Here is a 15,134-nt window from a genome sequence, read left to right on the forward strand (position 1 = left end):
TAGCTTCAGGCATGATCCGTCCACCCATAGTTCTCCATCAACATCTGTAAAGGGCGTATCCTGGAGATCAATACGACCCTTTGTCTGTTCCTCAGTCACAAGAATACAGTTGTGTGCTTTTCGTGCTTCAGACTGAGTTTCCGGGAACGGCAACAATGTGGCTGGATTTAACGTTGCACACCTCTTTAACGTAATATGAGGAGCCAAAAGCGTCAACTCATTTCCCGTTAAACGAGCACTGGTCAAATGCTGCGTCTTCGTCTGATTAAGCAGGGCATCAACAGCATGGGGAACTAATACCAACAGTTTGTGAGATAACACAATTCCCTCGCTTTGGCGTATTGAAACAGCTGTCGCCGCACCCGAGCGAAAACACCCAGGTAATGCTCGGGCAACAGGATCAAGTACAGCCGAAAAATATGCACAAGGGCGCTGCTTATCGCCGTGCATCTGCACTAAAACTGATAATCCATCTTTCTCATGCACATACAGTGAAAAGGGCTTCGTATAATCAGGGGTACCTAACACTGGTGCTAAACAAAGGGCTTGTCGTAATTGCTGAAAAGCAATTTCACACTCATTTGACCAGGGAAGAGGAATCGGTGTGTCTTTTGTCAAAAGTGCTAACAATGGCTTAGATATGTGTGAAAACCCCAATATCCATTGCCTACAGAAAGAAGCAAGACCCAAAAATACACGCACATCCTTCTGTGTGGAAGGTACTGGCGTGTCCAAAATTGCTTGAATACGATCTGGTGTGAGTGCACGCCCCTCCTTAGACAAAAGGTGACCCAAATAAGTCAACTTTGGTCTACAGAATTGCAATTTCTTCCTCGACACTTTGTGATTGTGAGATGCCAAAAAGGAAAGCAAAGATAACGTACACTTCTCACACAGCTCAGGAGTGTTGGCCGCCAACAGGATGTCATCGACATATTGTATAAGGGCAACACCCTCAGGCAGAACAAAGGAATCCAATTGCCTTTTCAATGCTTGACTGTAAATACTAGGGCTCTCTGTATAACCCTGAGGGACTCTACAAAATCTATAAGACCTATTATCCAAAGTAAAGCCGAAAAGGTATCGGCTATCAGGATGAATAGGAATCGAAAAGAAAGCATTTTTCAAATCAATAACTGAAAACGTGGTCGCCGTTGGCGGGACCAAAGTGAGTAACGTCGTGATATCAGAAACCACTGGATACTGAGGTATCACTATCTTATTCACTTCCCTTAAGTCAATGATAAAACGATAAACCCTGGTATCGGTATCTTTCTTCAAAATGGGTAAAATAGGACTGTTGCAGACATTGTAGGGAACTTCCTCCACTACTCCCACCTTAATAAAATCCTGCATAATCTGTATGAGTGCCTCCTCCCCCTCCTGGGAAATACGATACTGAGGGAGGCGTGGTAACACCGCACCCTCCTGGACACTAATGTGGACAGGCGGAATCACCATCTGTCCCACATCAATATCCGAAGTGGCCCACAAAGAATGAGGGAGGGAAGCTAATGCAGTATCCTCCGCAACCACACACATCCGTTCTGTCATTGGGTGATTATCGTTTAATATCACACGCACTCCAGTAGGGGAGCAGCGGATCGTTGCTCTGAAGTGCTTAAGCATATCAAGACCCATAATGTTGTCGGGTGTGTTCGGAGCAAGCAAAAACGGACAGGGTGCAGAAAAGTGGTCAACATGAAATGCAAGGGGTCGGGATAAAAGGCTTCGAGAGAGGGTACCATCAAACCCTACCGATGTAACCATTAAGCCAGATGGGGGAGCCCTCGGAACCAATTGTTTGGACAGCGCACTACGAGTAGCTCCTGTATCAACTAGGAACCGATCAGTAGAACCCAGAACATTTGCTGTAACATAAGGACCCCTCTGATCAACCGGTACTTCAACTGATTCCAACCCCCATCCAACGCAATCCTACGCATGCTGTGAATCATGGTACCCAGAACGGTCGTTCCCAGACAGATTATACTGATTTTGCCGATCAAACACATTAGGTCTATCGCGTTGCTGCACGTTAGTCTCAAATCGAGCACGATCATTAGAGTGCCCTCTAAAATTCGAAAAGCCCCCTCTACCTCTCGGTGGTCCCTGACCACGTCCCTGACGAGATGCATATAATACCGGACAATCTCTAGCCCAATGACCCGACTGTTTACAATACGCACATTGATTTCTATTAACATCTGACCGACCTGAAGGGGGACCATAGAATCCTCCTCTACCTCTTTCGACACCCCAACGAGGCGGACCATACACTTGTGCTAGCATCACCTTAGTTTTCAAATCTTTCGATTTCTTCTCCTCATTCCCCTTCGCCTCTTGTTCCTGACGCTCATAATACTGAGCCATAGTCAGGAGGGATGCCGGAGACGAGGTGGACCAAGAACTTTCACTCGCTTTCAATCGAGCTGCTATTCCCGGTAAGAAATTCGCCACATATTTATCGACAAAAAGATGTCGACCCGTATCATCCGTAAGTGACTGACCACTGAAATCATGAAATGTCTCCTCAAAGCGCGTAAAGAAGTCTGAAACTGATTCATCAACCTTCTGTTTACATGAGGCTAACATATTCCAGTCAATCTTTTTAGGGGGGATAATTGTTTTCAACTTAGTCAAGATAGTGGCAGGAAGATCTAAAATAAGCTGGGGTGGTTTTTGCGCGGGTTTTCTCTCCCTATCCACATCCTCAATCTCAGACCTCCTAGCCTTAAAAGCGGTAACATCATCCACCTTCCGCACAGATCTCCACATATCCGGCGGTAAAATGAGCCTAAAGAACAAATCTATATCCGCTAAAGTCATAGTACAAGAATTCAAGGCCCCTTCGACCTCTTCGTAAAAGGCCGCTGGATTCTTGCGGGGGTCAGGCAATGCATTCTTTAATGCCATAACATCAGCCCTATGCCAGGGAGTATAAACCCAATTATACACAAAATATCCCCTAGCATCGGGGGAAGATATATCTGAACTATTTCCTGCTCCTTTAGGAGGAACATACAAAGGTGCCGCCTCTCGCATCGGTTTAGCATGCACTAGTTCACTCTTATCTGAATGGGAAGTAGATGATTGGTCGCCGCCGATATGTGAATCCGATTGCTCCTTCTCCCCTGCCTGTAGGCGCGCTCTCTCTTTAAGTTCAACCGCCGCGTTGTTGTAAATTGAAACCACGATGTGATTAAGCATTTACTAAAGACATGAATTCTCCTGCCTTACACATGTCTCTTTCGTTATATTGACTGAAGTTTGGACTCCATTTTGTATTGTTATGTCTCCACGTGCTCAACACGAGAAGAGTCCTATCTTCGTGTTAGTTGCTCTTGTAATCTGCCTAGTAACAGTCTATAAATAGTTCCTTTGTCCGCCTGGCGCATGCCCAGGCTTGACCACATCTGTTATCAGTTAGCCCTTGCTTGACCATGTTTTCGCGGGCTCAAGGAGTATGTCAGCTCCGCCCACATATTGATCTTGTATCGAAAATGTCCATAAAAGGTAACATTCCTTGCCTCATGCTGTATCCACCCACTTATGAGCCCCTCTGTTGTGTATAAAAGGGGACTGTGTACGCAAGTTCTTTGTGCTACTCTATGCAATACTGAAGGGTATTGTATGGATTGTAGGACCACCCTTAAGGGTTAATAAACCTTGTCTTTGTACTTTGCAGTTTCCGTGCCAACTTCCTTATAGATTCCATTGCAGGAGAGCGAACCCTTGTGTCCTGCGGGCCTAGCTGGGGCCTGTATTCATCAATTGGCGCCCGTCACGTGGGGCTCATCGGCGACTCGGATGCTCGAAGGATTGGTCGCGACGAAGGTGAGGAATTTGGCCGGGGATGTGATCACTGCCAGAGGCATTTTAGTCCTGGCATCCCGAGGTTTTTCTTCCTTCCCTTCCGAGCTGACCATCTGGGTGGCGCCGGTCCTCGACTGAGACCTCTTCTGTCGGTCCTGCCGTGACAGCCGTTTGGGCGAATTTTGGAGCTTGGCAGTTGGAATCTGGACTCTTGATTGGTAAGAACCGTTGTACGGTACTTGCTCCGAGTTTTTGAAGCCTGGTTGGGCTATTTGAGTTTGATTTGTGATGACCGGTCATATCTTGTATTGATTATTGTGAGAATATATGCGTTGCAACACATATAGGCAGGTAATGTGGAGATATTTCTCCGGAACTGTGTAACTTTGAACGGCACAACGTTTAAGTGCCATTTTTTGATAATACTGCATATTCTGCATTATTTTTTTTGAGCATGCCTGCTTTTAGCGCACTCCATAAGTGGTGCTGCTGCTTTGGAAACCGGTTAAACCTCGAGGAATCTGCTCCAGCTCCCCCAGAGGGGACTCCTAATAGGGATATGTATGTGAAGCATGGTCTTTCTTCCATAATGTACAGCACAGTATGGAGGAAATATACCAGAAAGGATCCTGAGTTACGGTGGCCGTTGTATGGGTCGTTTGATATGCGTAAGATTGAGTATGTGGAACAGTGTATGTGTAAACGGCGTGCTCGTCAAGACATGTTTGAATGTGTGCGATTGTGGGTGAAGGAAGTGCGTGAGCGAGAGAAACGTGAGAAAGCGCTGTTTGATAAAGAGCAACGGAAGAATGATCATGCGAGAGCACAGGAAGCAAAGCGTCGGGAGGAGAAAGAACAGACGGAGAGGCAAGAGAAAGAGTGTAGGTTGCAAGTCTCAGGTCAATATGCTGTTCGTCAGTCACTTTATCCTGTCCTTGATAATCATGACGATGATTTTTATTTATTAGATCGTTCTCCGCCTCCTTATGTCGGCGCGTCTGCCCCGAGGCCACAAGATTCTGGATCGGGCTCGGGTAAGGTAGACACGCGGTCCATGTTATCGGCTGAGCGAATGGGTGAGCTTCGGCAAGTTTCCTATCGTGCACTTAAGGGCAAGTTATCCCTTGCTGAGTTGTTGGATTCTTGGGAGTTGTGGCAGGATAGAGAAAGGTTGTATTTTTTAGGACACTTTTCTGATGAAGTGATTGCTGCTTTCCGGAAATATTCCAGTGTCTTTGAACCTGATGATGTGGTATTAGATGCTAAAGCATTGCGTAATGGTGTTTTCTCTCCCTCTAAGGCGCCTGATGCGGTTCGGCGACTGTTTGCGTTGCGGGATACGGCGAAAGACCTTAAAGAGAAAGCACGCCAACAACTCGAGGAGGAGAAGCGGTCGGATTCGCGTACCGGAGATGGCCATTCATCCACCTCTCAATCAGATAAGAGCGATCTAGTGCATGCTAAACCAATGCGAGAGGCGGCGCCTTTGTATGTTCCTCCTAAAGGAACGGGGACTAGCTCGGATATTACCTCCGCCGATGCTAAGGGATATTTTGTGTATAATTGGGTTTATACTCCCTGGCACAGGGCTGACGTCATGGCGTTAAAGAATGCGTTGCCTGATCCCCGCAAGAATCCAGCGGCCTTTTACGAAGAAGTCGAGGGGGCCTTGAATTCTTGTACTATGACCTTAGCAGATATAGATTTGTTCTTTGGGCTTATTCTACCACCAGATATGTGGCGATCTGTGCGGAAGGTGGACGATGTTGCCGCTTTTAAGGCTCGGTGGTCTGAGCTTGAGGATGAGGATAGGGAGAGGAAGCCCGCGCAGAAACCACCTCAGGCTATCTTAGATCTCCCTGCTGCTATTCTGGCTAAGTTGAAGACAATCATTCCCCCTAAAAAGATTGACTGGAATATGCTAGCCTCGTGCAAGCAGAAAGTCGATGAATCAGTTGCAGATTTCTTTACGCGCTTTGAGGAGACGTTTCATGATTTTAGTGGTCAGTCACTTACGGATGATACGGGTCGACACCTCTTTGCTGATAAATATGTGGCGAATTTATTACCGGCGATCGCAGCCCGCCTAAAAGCGAGTGAAAGTTCTTGGTCTACTGCGACCCCGACAGCCCTCCTGACTATAGCTCAGTACTATGAGCGCCAGGAGCAAGAAGCGAAGGGGCAGGAGGAGAAGAAATCGAAGGATTTAAAAACGATGGTGATGTTAGCACAAGTATATGGTCCGCCCCGACGGGGTGTAAATAGAGGTAGGGGAGGATTTTATGGCCCTCCCTCGGGCAGATCTGATTTGAATAGGAATCAATGTGCGTATTGTAAGCAATCGGGACACTGGGCCAGAGATTGCCCGGCGTTGCATGCTTCGCGTCAGGGACACAATCAGGGTGGCCCGAGAGGTAGAGGGGGTTTCTCGAATTTTAGAGGGAATTCTAATGATCACGCTCGTTTTGACCCTGCCGGGCAGCAACGAGATAGGCCTAATGTTTTCGATCGACAAAACCAGTATCAAGTGTCGGGGATTGACCGTTCTGGGTACCATGATTCTCAGCATGCATAGGAATGCGTTGGATGGGGGTTAGAATCAGTTGAGGTGCCGGTTGATCAGAAGGGTCCTTACGTATCAGCTGAGGTTTTGGGTTCTACTGATCAGTTCCTAGTGGATACAGGAGCGACTCGTAGTGCGCTGTCTAAACAATTGGTTCCGAGGGCTCCCCCATCTGGCTTAATGGTTACATCGGTAGGGTTTGATGGTACACTCTCCCGAAGCCCTCTTTCGCGGCCCCTCACATTTCAGGTTGATTCTTTTTCTGCACCCTGTCCGTTTCTGCTTGCCCCGAACACGCCGGACAATATTATGGGCCTTGATATGTTGAAGCACTTCAGAGCTACGATCTGCTGCTCCCCTGCTGGAGTGCGGGTGATATTAAACGACAATTACCCCCTGTCTGAACGGATGTGTGTGGTTGCAGAAGATGCTGTGTTAGCTACCCTCCCTTGCGCTTTGTGGGCCACCTCGGATACTGATGTGGGACAGATGGTGATTCCGCCTGTTCATATTAGTGTCCAGGAGGGGGCGGTGTTGCAACGCCTTCCACAGTATCGTATTTCGCAGGAGCGGGAAGAGGCTCTTATACAGATTGTGCAGGATTTGATTAAGGTGGGAGTAGTGGAAGAAGTTCCCTATAACGTCTGTAATAGCCCGATTCTACCCATTTTGAAAAAGGATACGGATGCCAAAGTCTATCGGTTTATCATTGATTTGAGAGAAGTAAACAAGATCGTAATACCTCAGTACCCAGTGGTTTCTGATATCACGATGTTGCTTACTTTGGTCCCGCCTACGGCGACCACGTTTTCAGTTATTGATTTGAAAAATGCCTTCTTTTCAATTCCTATTCATCCCGATAGTCGATACCTCTTTGGTTTCACTCTCAATAATAGGTCTTACCGATTTTGTAGAATCCCTCAGGGCTACACAGAAAGCCCTAGCATTTACAGTCAAGCTTTGAAAAGACAATTGGACTCCTTTGTTCTGCCTGAGGGTGTCGCCCTCATTCAATATGTCGATGACATCTTGTTGGCGGCCGACACTCCGGAGTTGTGTGAAACGAGTACGTTGTCTTTGCTTTCCTTTTTGGCATCCCACAATCACAAAGTATCTCGGAAAAAGTTGCAATTCTGTAGACCAAAGGTGACTTATCTGGGTCACCTTTTGTCTAAGGAGGGGCGTGCACTCACACCAGATCGTGTCCAAGTAATTCTGGACACGCCGACGCCGTCCACGCAGAAGGACGTGCGTGCATTTTTGGGTCTCGTGTCGTTTTGTAGGCAATGGATACTAGGGTTTTCACACATAGCTAAGCCATTGTTAGCCCTTTTGACAAAAGACACACCTATCCCGCTTCCTTGGACGAATGAGTGTGACACTGCCTTTCAGAAATTGCGACAGGCCCTCTGTTCAGCACCAGTGTTAGGGACTCCTGATTATACCAAACCTTTTTCGCTGTATGTGCATGAGAAAGATGGATGTGCATTATCAGTTTTAGTGCAGATGCACGGCGACAAGCAGCGCCCTTGTGCATATTTTTCGGCTGTACTTGATCCTGTTGCCCGAGCATTGCCTGGTTGTTTTCGCTCGGTTGCGGCAACAGCTGTGTCAATACGCCAAAGCGAGGGAATTGTGTTATCTCATAAGCTGTTGGTATTAGTCCCCCATGCTGTTGATGCCCTGCTTAATCAGACAAAGACGCAGCATTTGACCAGTGCCCGTTTAACGGGATATGAGCTGACGCTTTTGGCTCCTCATATTACGTTAAAGAGGTGCGTGACGTTAAATCCGGCCACATTGTTGCCATACCCCGAGACTCAGTCTGAGGCACGGAAAGCACATGATTGTATCCTTGTGACTGAGGAACAAACAAAGGGTCGTATTGATCTCCAGGATACTCCCTTTTCAGATGTAGATGGAGAACTGTGGGTGGACGGGTAATGCCTGAAGCTACCAGATGGTACGACTTCAGCAGCGTATGCAATTACCACATTGCAAACAATAGTGGAGACAGCACGCATAACACAGAAATCAGCTCAAGCAGCGGAACTGATAGCATTAACACGAGCATGTGAGCTCAGTACAGGATTGTGTGTGAATGTTTATACAGATAGCCGCTATGCCTTCGGAGTAGCGCACGATTTCGGCCTGCTCTGGAAGGAGAGAGGGTTTTTAACGTCACATGGAGTACAAATAATGCATGGGGAGTTAGTTCATAATCTTTTAACTGCATTGACATATCCGAAGAAAATTGCCATCATTAAATGTAGCGCCCATAGGAAGGTAGTCGATAAAGTTGGAGAAGGGAATGCGTTAGCAGACCGGGTGGCACGGGAGACTGCGATGCAGCCCGGTGCTACTGCCATGTATGTAGTAAAGTCGCAAGTAGAAAGATGGCACAATGCGAAGGAAGAAGTGCGAGAAATACAGAGGACCGCTTCTGATAAAGAACGGGAGCAATGGTCCAGTGAGGGAGAATTGGATGATGAGGGTTGCTGGAGAAATAAGCAGATGGATAGATGGAAATTACCCACGGCTTTTGTACAACCTATGGTTCAGATGGCACATGGGCTAGCATATGTTGGAGCTTCCGCAATTGTAAAATTGCTTACCCAAGTCTGGGAGCATCCAGAGATTGCTAGCACGGCAAAGAGGGTGGTGCAGACCTGTATGATCTGCCTGAGGTACAACCCAGGAAAGGGTACTCGAACCCCAGCAGGAGGATTTGTAACACCTACTGCACCCTTTGAGGTTCTGCAGATGGATTACATCCAGCTTGAGCGCTGTAACAATTTGAAGTATGTTCTAGTAGTGGTTTGTGCCTTTAGCAAATGGGTTGAGGCATGCCCTACGAAAGATAATACTGCAATGACTACCGCCAAGATGCTGTTGAAGGAGTTCTTCCCTCGATATGGCGTTTGTAGACTTCTGTGGAGTGATAACGGACCCCATTTTATAGCGGATGTTATAAAGTATGTTTTGAAGGGTCTGGGCATCACCCAGAAGTTCCACGCAGTATTCCACCCTCAATCTGCAGGACTAGTCAAGAAGTATAATGGTACACTGAAGCTCAAGATCGCTAAAATCCAAGCTTCGACGTCTTTGACCTGGCCAGATGCTTTACCGCTGGCGTTGTTGTCAATTAGGTCGGTACCGCACTCTCGAACCGGTCTTACACCGTACGAGATTGTCTTTGGACGTCCAATGAATATTTGGGGTCCACCAAAACCTAAGACTGTGTATGATGTACCTTGTGTAATTATGAATGATTATCTGGCACAGTTAACGGATAACTTGGTTTCTATTCATCAACAGGTCCGGGAGGCGCTCCCTGATCGGTCCACCGGTGAAGGACATGGTCTCCGGCCTGGCGACCATGTCATGATAAAAATCTTTGACAGGACGAACAGCCTGGAGCCGAGATGGGTTGGTCCTGAGCAAGTCTTACTGGCAACGAGGACGGCTGTGCGAGTTTCCAACAGAAAGCATTGGATCCATTCCCTGCACTGCCGCAAAGTACCGCCCGGATTGGTGGAGCCTGCTGTATTGACCGATCAACGAGAGATTCTGACCACAGAGAAAGGCCGTGCTGTGGAACCGAACGACGCTGAGGAGCTCTTTCCGGATCACGCGACTCCTGGAGGAAAGCGATATCATCTGAGGCCAAGAAAGTGAATTCTTCAGTATCGGGACATGTTGTCAGAACGACCCTTGGGTTAGTGAAACGGAGAGCCAATGAGGCAAGGGGGGGGGATCAGCCCTGCATTAGTGTAGTGACACCCGTCTTGGCCCGTTGGTGAAGAAATCGACCGCTGCCCAAGGGGAAGAGTTCTGACAAGCCTTTAGTTTCAGGAAGATATTGATTCTTTATTCTGACATGGAGAAAAAGAAAATTCTTTGTGCAACAGGCTTTATGCTCACAGTAGCTATTGTTGGGATAACCACATGGTTTGTGGAGGATGTGACTCCTGCTCGAGAGTTACTTGTGTTGACCACTCCAGTGCCTGAGGAGCACTACTTCTATACCCTTCCGTATCAAGAATTGAAGCATCGTCAGTCTTATTTGAATAACACTTTCATCCAGATGTTGCATCATACCCACGTTGCCACGAATGCTACGAACTGTTGGATATGTGGTATGATGCCAGCTCATCAGAAGAAAGGAGGAACGCCATTCATACCTCTTCCTTTCTCTCATAATGGCTCTTGTAGAGCATGGTACACTTTGCTTTTTGCCACTCGGAAACCCACAGTGGGACGATTACTCTTCAGACTCAATAAAGAATGTCATCAGGATAAAGATGGATATCCGCAAGCGAATGGGACAATTTGGGAATGGGAAGAGTTTCGACCAGACAATGAATCGATTCCTTATGTTTTCACAAACACCAGAGACACTGTGGGAAAAGACAAATTTGTGATCCAAGTGGCACAAGCTCAAGCGGACCTGTGTGTCCAGAGTGTGGGTTATATTCCTGTTGGTGTTAGCGATTGTATTACCATATTAAACATCGACGAGTTGAATAACAGTACCTTCTTAGCATCCCATAATACATACTTCGTATGCAGAAATAAAGGTTATTACCGTTTGCCAGCCGGTTGGTCCGGAGTATGTTATGTAGCATTTCTATTGCCTCCTGTATTTTTGGCACCTGCATCCTATCATAAGGATTTGAAGTTGTTAAATAATGTGACTGTAAATAGGTATAAACGTACTCTATCAATTGATGACGTGGATCAGACTGACACCAGTCTGCAGCAGTACATTGATTTTAATTTAGGATTGTTTTTCTTCGTTGGAGCTGCCCTAAATAGTAGGAAGGTTCGAAGATTAACAAGAGTGGTAGAGGCTGTGACAAACCAAACCGCTGCTGCTCTTGGGAATCTTACAGAAGAATTGCAGATTACCAGAATTGTTGCATTGCAGAATCGTATGGTGTTAGATGTTATGTTAGCTGATCGAGGTGGAGCTTGTAAAATTATTGGGAGTAGTTGCTGTGTGTTTATCCCTGACCACACACCGTCAGTCTATAATGCAATCAACAGGTTGCATAAAATTGCAGCTGAAATCCATACAGAAAACGGCACTTGGTCCTTTTCTGGATGGTTTTGGGCATTGATCACTGCTTGGGGTTGGAAGGTTTTAACTGGTCTCTGTATAATTATAGCAGTTCTGTTTTCTTGCTGCATCTGTGTCCAATGTGGTCCCTTGCTCTGTTCCTTATGTGTATCATTCTGTATCCCCGATAAGAAAGCTATTTCCAATGTCACTTATCAGAAACGTTTAGCCAAAGAAGTGGAAGAAATGATGACAATCGACATATACGATGATTATCCTAACAAGCCGGATGTCTTCAGTAAATGCTGAAAGGGTCGTCTGTTGTAAATTGAAACCACGATGTGATTAAGCATTTACTAAAGACATGAATTCTCCTGCCTTACACATGTCTCTTTCGTTATATTGACTGAAGTTTGGACTCCATTTTGTATTGTTATGTCTCCACGTGCTCAACACGAGAAGAGTCCTATCTTCGTGTTAGTTGCTCTTGTAATCTGCCTAGTAACAGTCTATAAATAGTTCCTTTGTCCGCCTGGCGCATGCCCAGGCTTGACCACATCTGTTATCAGTTAGCCCTTGCTTGACCATGTTTTCGCGGGATCAAGGAGTATGTCAGCTCCGCCCACATATTGATCTTGTATCGAAAATGTCCATAAAAGGTAACATTCCTTGCCTCATGCTGTATCCACCCACTTATGAGCCCCTCTGTTGTGTATAAAAGGGGACTGTGTACGCAAGTTCTTTGTGCTACTCTATGCAATACTGAAGGGTATTGTATGGATTGTAGGACCACCCTTAAGGGTTAATAAACCTTGTCTTTGTACTTTGCAGTTTCCGTGCCAACTTCCTTATAGATTCCATTGCAGGAGAGCGAACCCTTGTGTCCTGCGGGCCTAGCTGGGGCCTGTATTCATCAGCGTCCCGCAATGCAAACAGCCGTCGGACCGCATCGGGTACCTTAGAGGGAGAAAAAACACCGTTACGTAATGCTTTAGCATCTGATACTACAGCATCAGGCTCGAAAACATCAGAATATTTCCGAAAGGCAGTAATCACTTCATCAGAAAAAGTTGCAGCAAAATACAGCTTCTCTCTATCCTGCCAACTTTCCAAAGATTCCAACAATTCAGCAAGAGATAGCTTGCCTTTAAGTACACGCAGAGAAATTTTCCGAAGCTCACCCATACGCTCAATTGATAACATGGACCGCGTGTCTACCTTTTCCGAAACCGATCCAGAATCCTGTGACCTCGGGGCAGACGCGCCAACATAAGGGGGCGGAGAGCGATCTAATAAATAAAAATCATCTTCAAGATTAGTAAGGACAGGATAAAGTGGCTGGCGGACAGCATATTGACCCGAGACTTGCAACCTACGCTCTTTCTCTTGTCTCTCCGCCAGTTCTCTTTCCTCCCGACGCTTCGCTTCCTGTGCTCTCACATGATCATTTTTCCGTTGCTCTTTATCAAACAGCGCTTTCTCACGTTTCTCTCGCTCACGCACTTCCTTCACCCATAACCGTACACATTCCAACATGTCTTGCCGAGCACGCCGTTTACACATACACTGTTCCACATACTCAATCTTACGCATATCAAACGATCCATACAAAGGCCATCGTAAATCAGGATCCTTTTTGGTGTATTTCCTCCACACTGTGCTGTACATTATAGAGGAAAGACCATGCTTCACATACATATCCCTATTAGGAGTCCCCTCTGGGGGGGCTGGAGCAGATTCCTCGAGATTTAACCGGTTTCCAAAGCAGCAGCACCACTTACGGAATGCGCTAAAAGCAGGCATGCTCAAAAATAATGCAAAATATGCAGTATTATCAAAAAATGGCACTTAAACTTTGCGCCGTTCAGATTTAAACAACTCCGGAGAAATATCTCCACATTACCTGCCTATATGTGTTGCAACGCATATATTCTCACAGTAATCAATACAAAATATGACCGGTCATCACAAATCAAACTCAAATAGCCAAACCAGGCTTCAAAACTCGGAGCAAGTACCGTACAACGGTTCTTACCAATCAAGAGTGTCCAGATTCCAACTGCCAAGTTCCAAAATTTGCCCAAACGGCTGTCGCGGCAAACCGACAGAAGAGGTCTCAGTCGAGGACCGGCGCCACCCAGAAGGTCAGTTCGGAAGGGAAGGAAGAAACCTCGGGATGCCAGGACTAAAAACGCCACTGGCAGTGATCACATCCCCGACCAAATTCCTCACCTTCGTCACGACCAGTCCTTCGAGCATCCGAGTCGCCGATGAGCCCCACGTGACGGGCGCCAATTGATGAATACAGGCCCCAGCTAGGCCTGCAGAACACAAGGGTTCGCTCTCCTGTAACAAAAGCTAGAAGGAAGTTGGCAAGGAAACTGCAAATACAAAGACAGAGTTTATTAACCCTTAAGGGTGGTCCTACAACCTACACAACACTCTTCAGTGTTGCATAGAGTAGCACCAAGAACTTGCGTACACGGTCCCCTTTTATACACAACATAGGGGCTCATAAGTGGGTGGATACAACATGGAGCAAAATTCATTACCATTTATGGACATTTTCGATACAGGATCAATATGTGGGCGGAGTTAACAATTTCCTGAGCCCGCGAAAACATGGTCAAACAAGGACTAACTGATAACAGATGTGGTCAAGTCTGGGCATGCGCCAGACGGACAAAGGAGCTATTTATAGACTGTTACTAGGCAGATTACAAGAGCAACTAGCGGAAAGATAGTACTCTTCTAGTGCAGAGCACGTGGAGACATGACAATACAAAATGGAGTCCGGACATTAGTCAACATAAGACAAGAAAACATGGTTTAACTAGGGAGAATTCATGTCTTTAGTGAATGCTTAATCATATCGCTGTTTTAGTTTTCAACACTCAGCAAGTACTCAGTCTAATTGCATCTGCCTAGCACCATGCCTACTTTATGCTATCATAGAGAGCAAGTGCACAGCAATCTGGAAAGATCAGGAGGAAAAGTGAAAGGGATGTGGGGGAGGGAAGCAAAAACCTAGGCATATATTATTTAAACCACGAAAGGGGGATTGACTGCAATAGAGTTTCTTAATTAACCTGGACGAAAAGCAGTAGGGAAAGACCTTAGGAGGTGTGTTACAAGGGGACAGACTTCAAATCTTTTTATAGTGATAAGTGCAAAATGGAAGTGGTGAAATTATTTTGTTAGGAGTCCCCCATGACTTGCTCTTCATCCGCAGGTCCACATATGTGTGTAAGAGGTTTATATTATGCGAAATGTTAAGCACTGGGGAAATGAGGGGTCTACAAAAGAGAATAGAGCACATCACGGGGAGTCAAATGTGCGGCTCCACAACAGATTGGGGTATTGAGTTTCAGAGAAGTGACTTGGGACACACTAGGAAAGGGGCTAAAGAGTTGCAGAGAAAGAGCAGGAGCAAGTGTGTGGATTCTCTTGAGTTGGGATAATTACCTGGTAGCCACAATGAAATTATCTTTTTAAAGAGATGTGTGTTCAGCTTCTTCTAGAACTTCTCGAAGTATCCTTGCCCTGGATTGGAGTTCCATACCAGTGAGGCATAGCCGGAGAAGGATTGATGTTTTGTCTTCTTCTTGAAGTTTCTGACCTCAAATTTGCCTGTAATGCTGCTGTTTTTTATAGCTTAAATCATAACTCCTCTGGATTCACAACCATCCCCAT

The sequence above is a fragment of the Triturus cristatus genome, chromosome 6, assembly GCF_964204655.1.
Source record: "Triturus cristatus chromosome 6, aTriCri1.1, whole genome shotgun sequence".
NCBI classification, from domain to species: domain Eukaryota; kingdom Metazoa; phylum Chordata; class Amphibia; order Caudata; family Salamandridae; genus Triturus; species Triturus cristatus.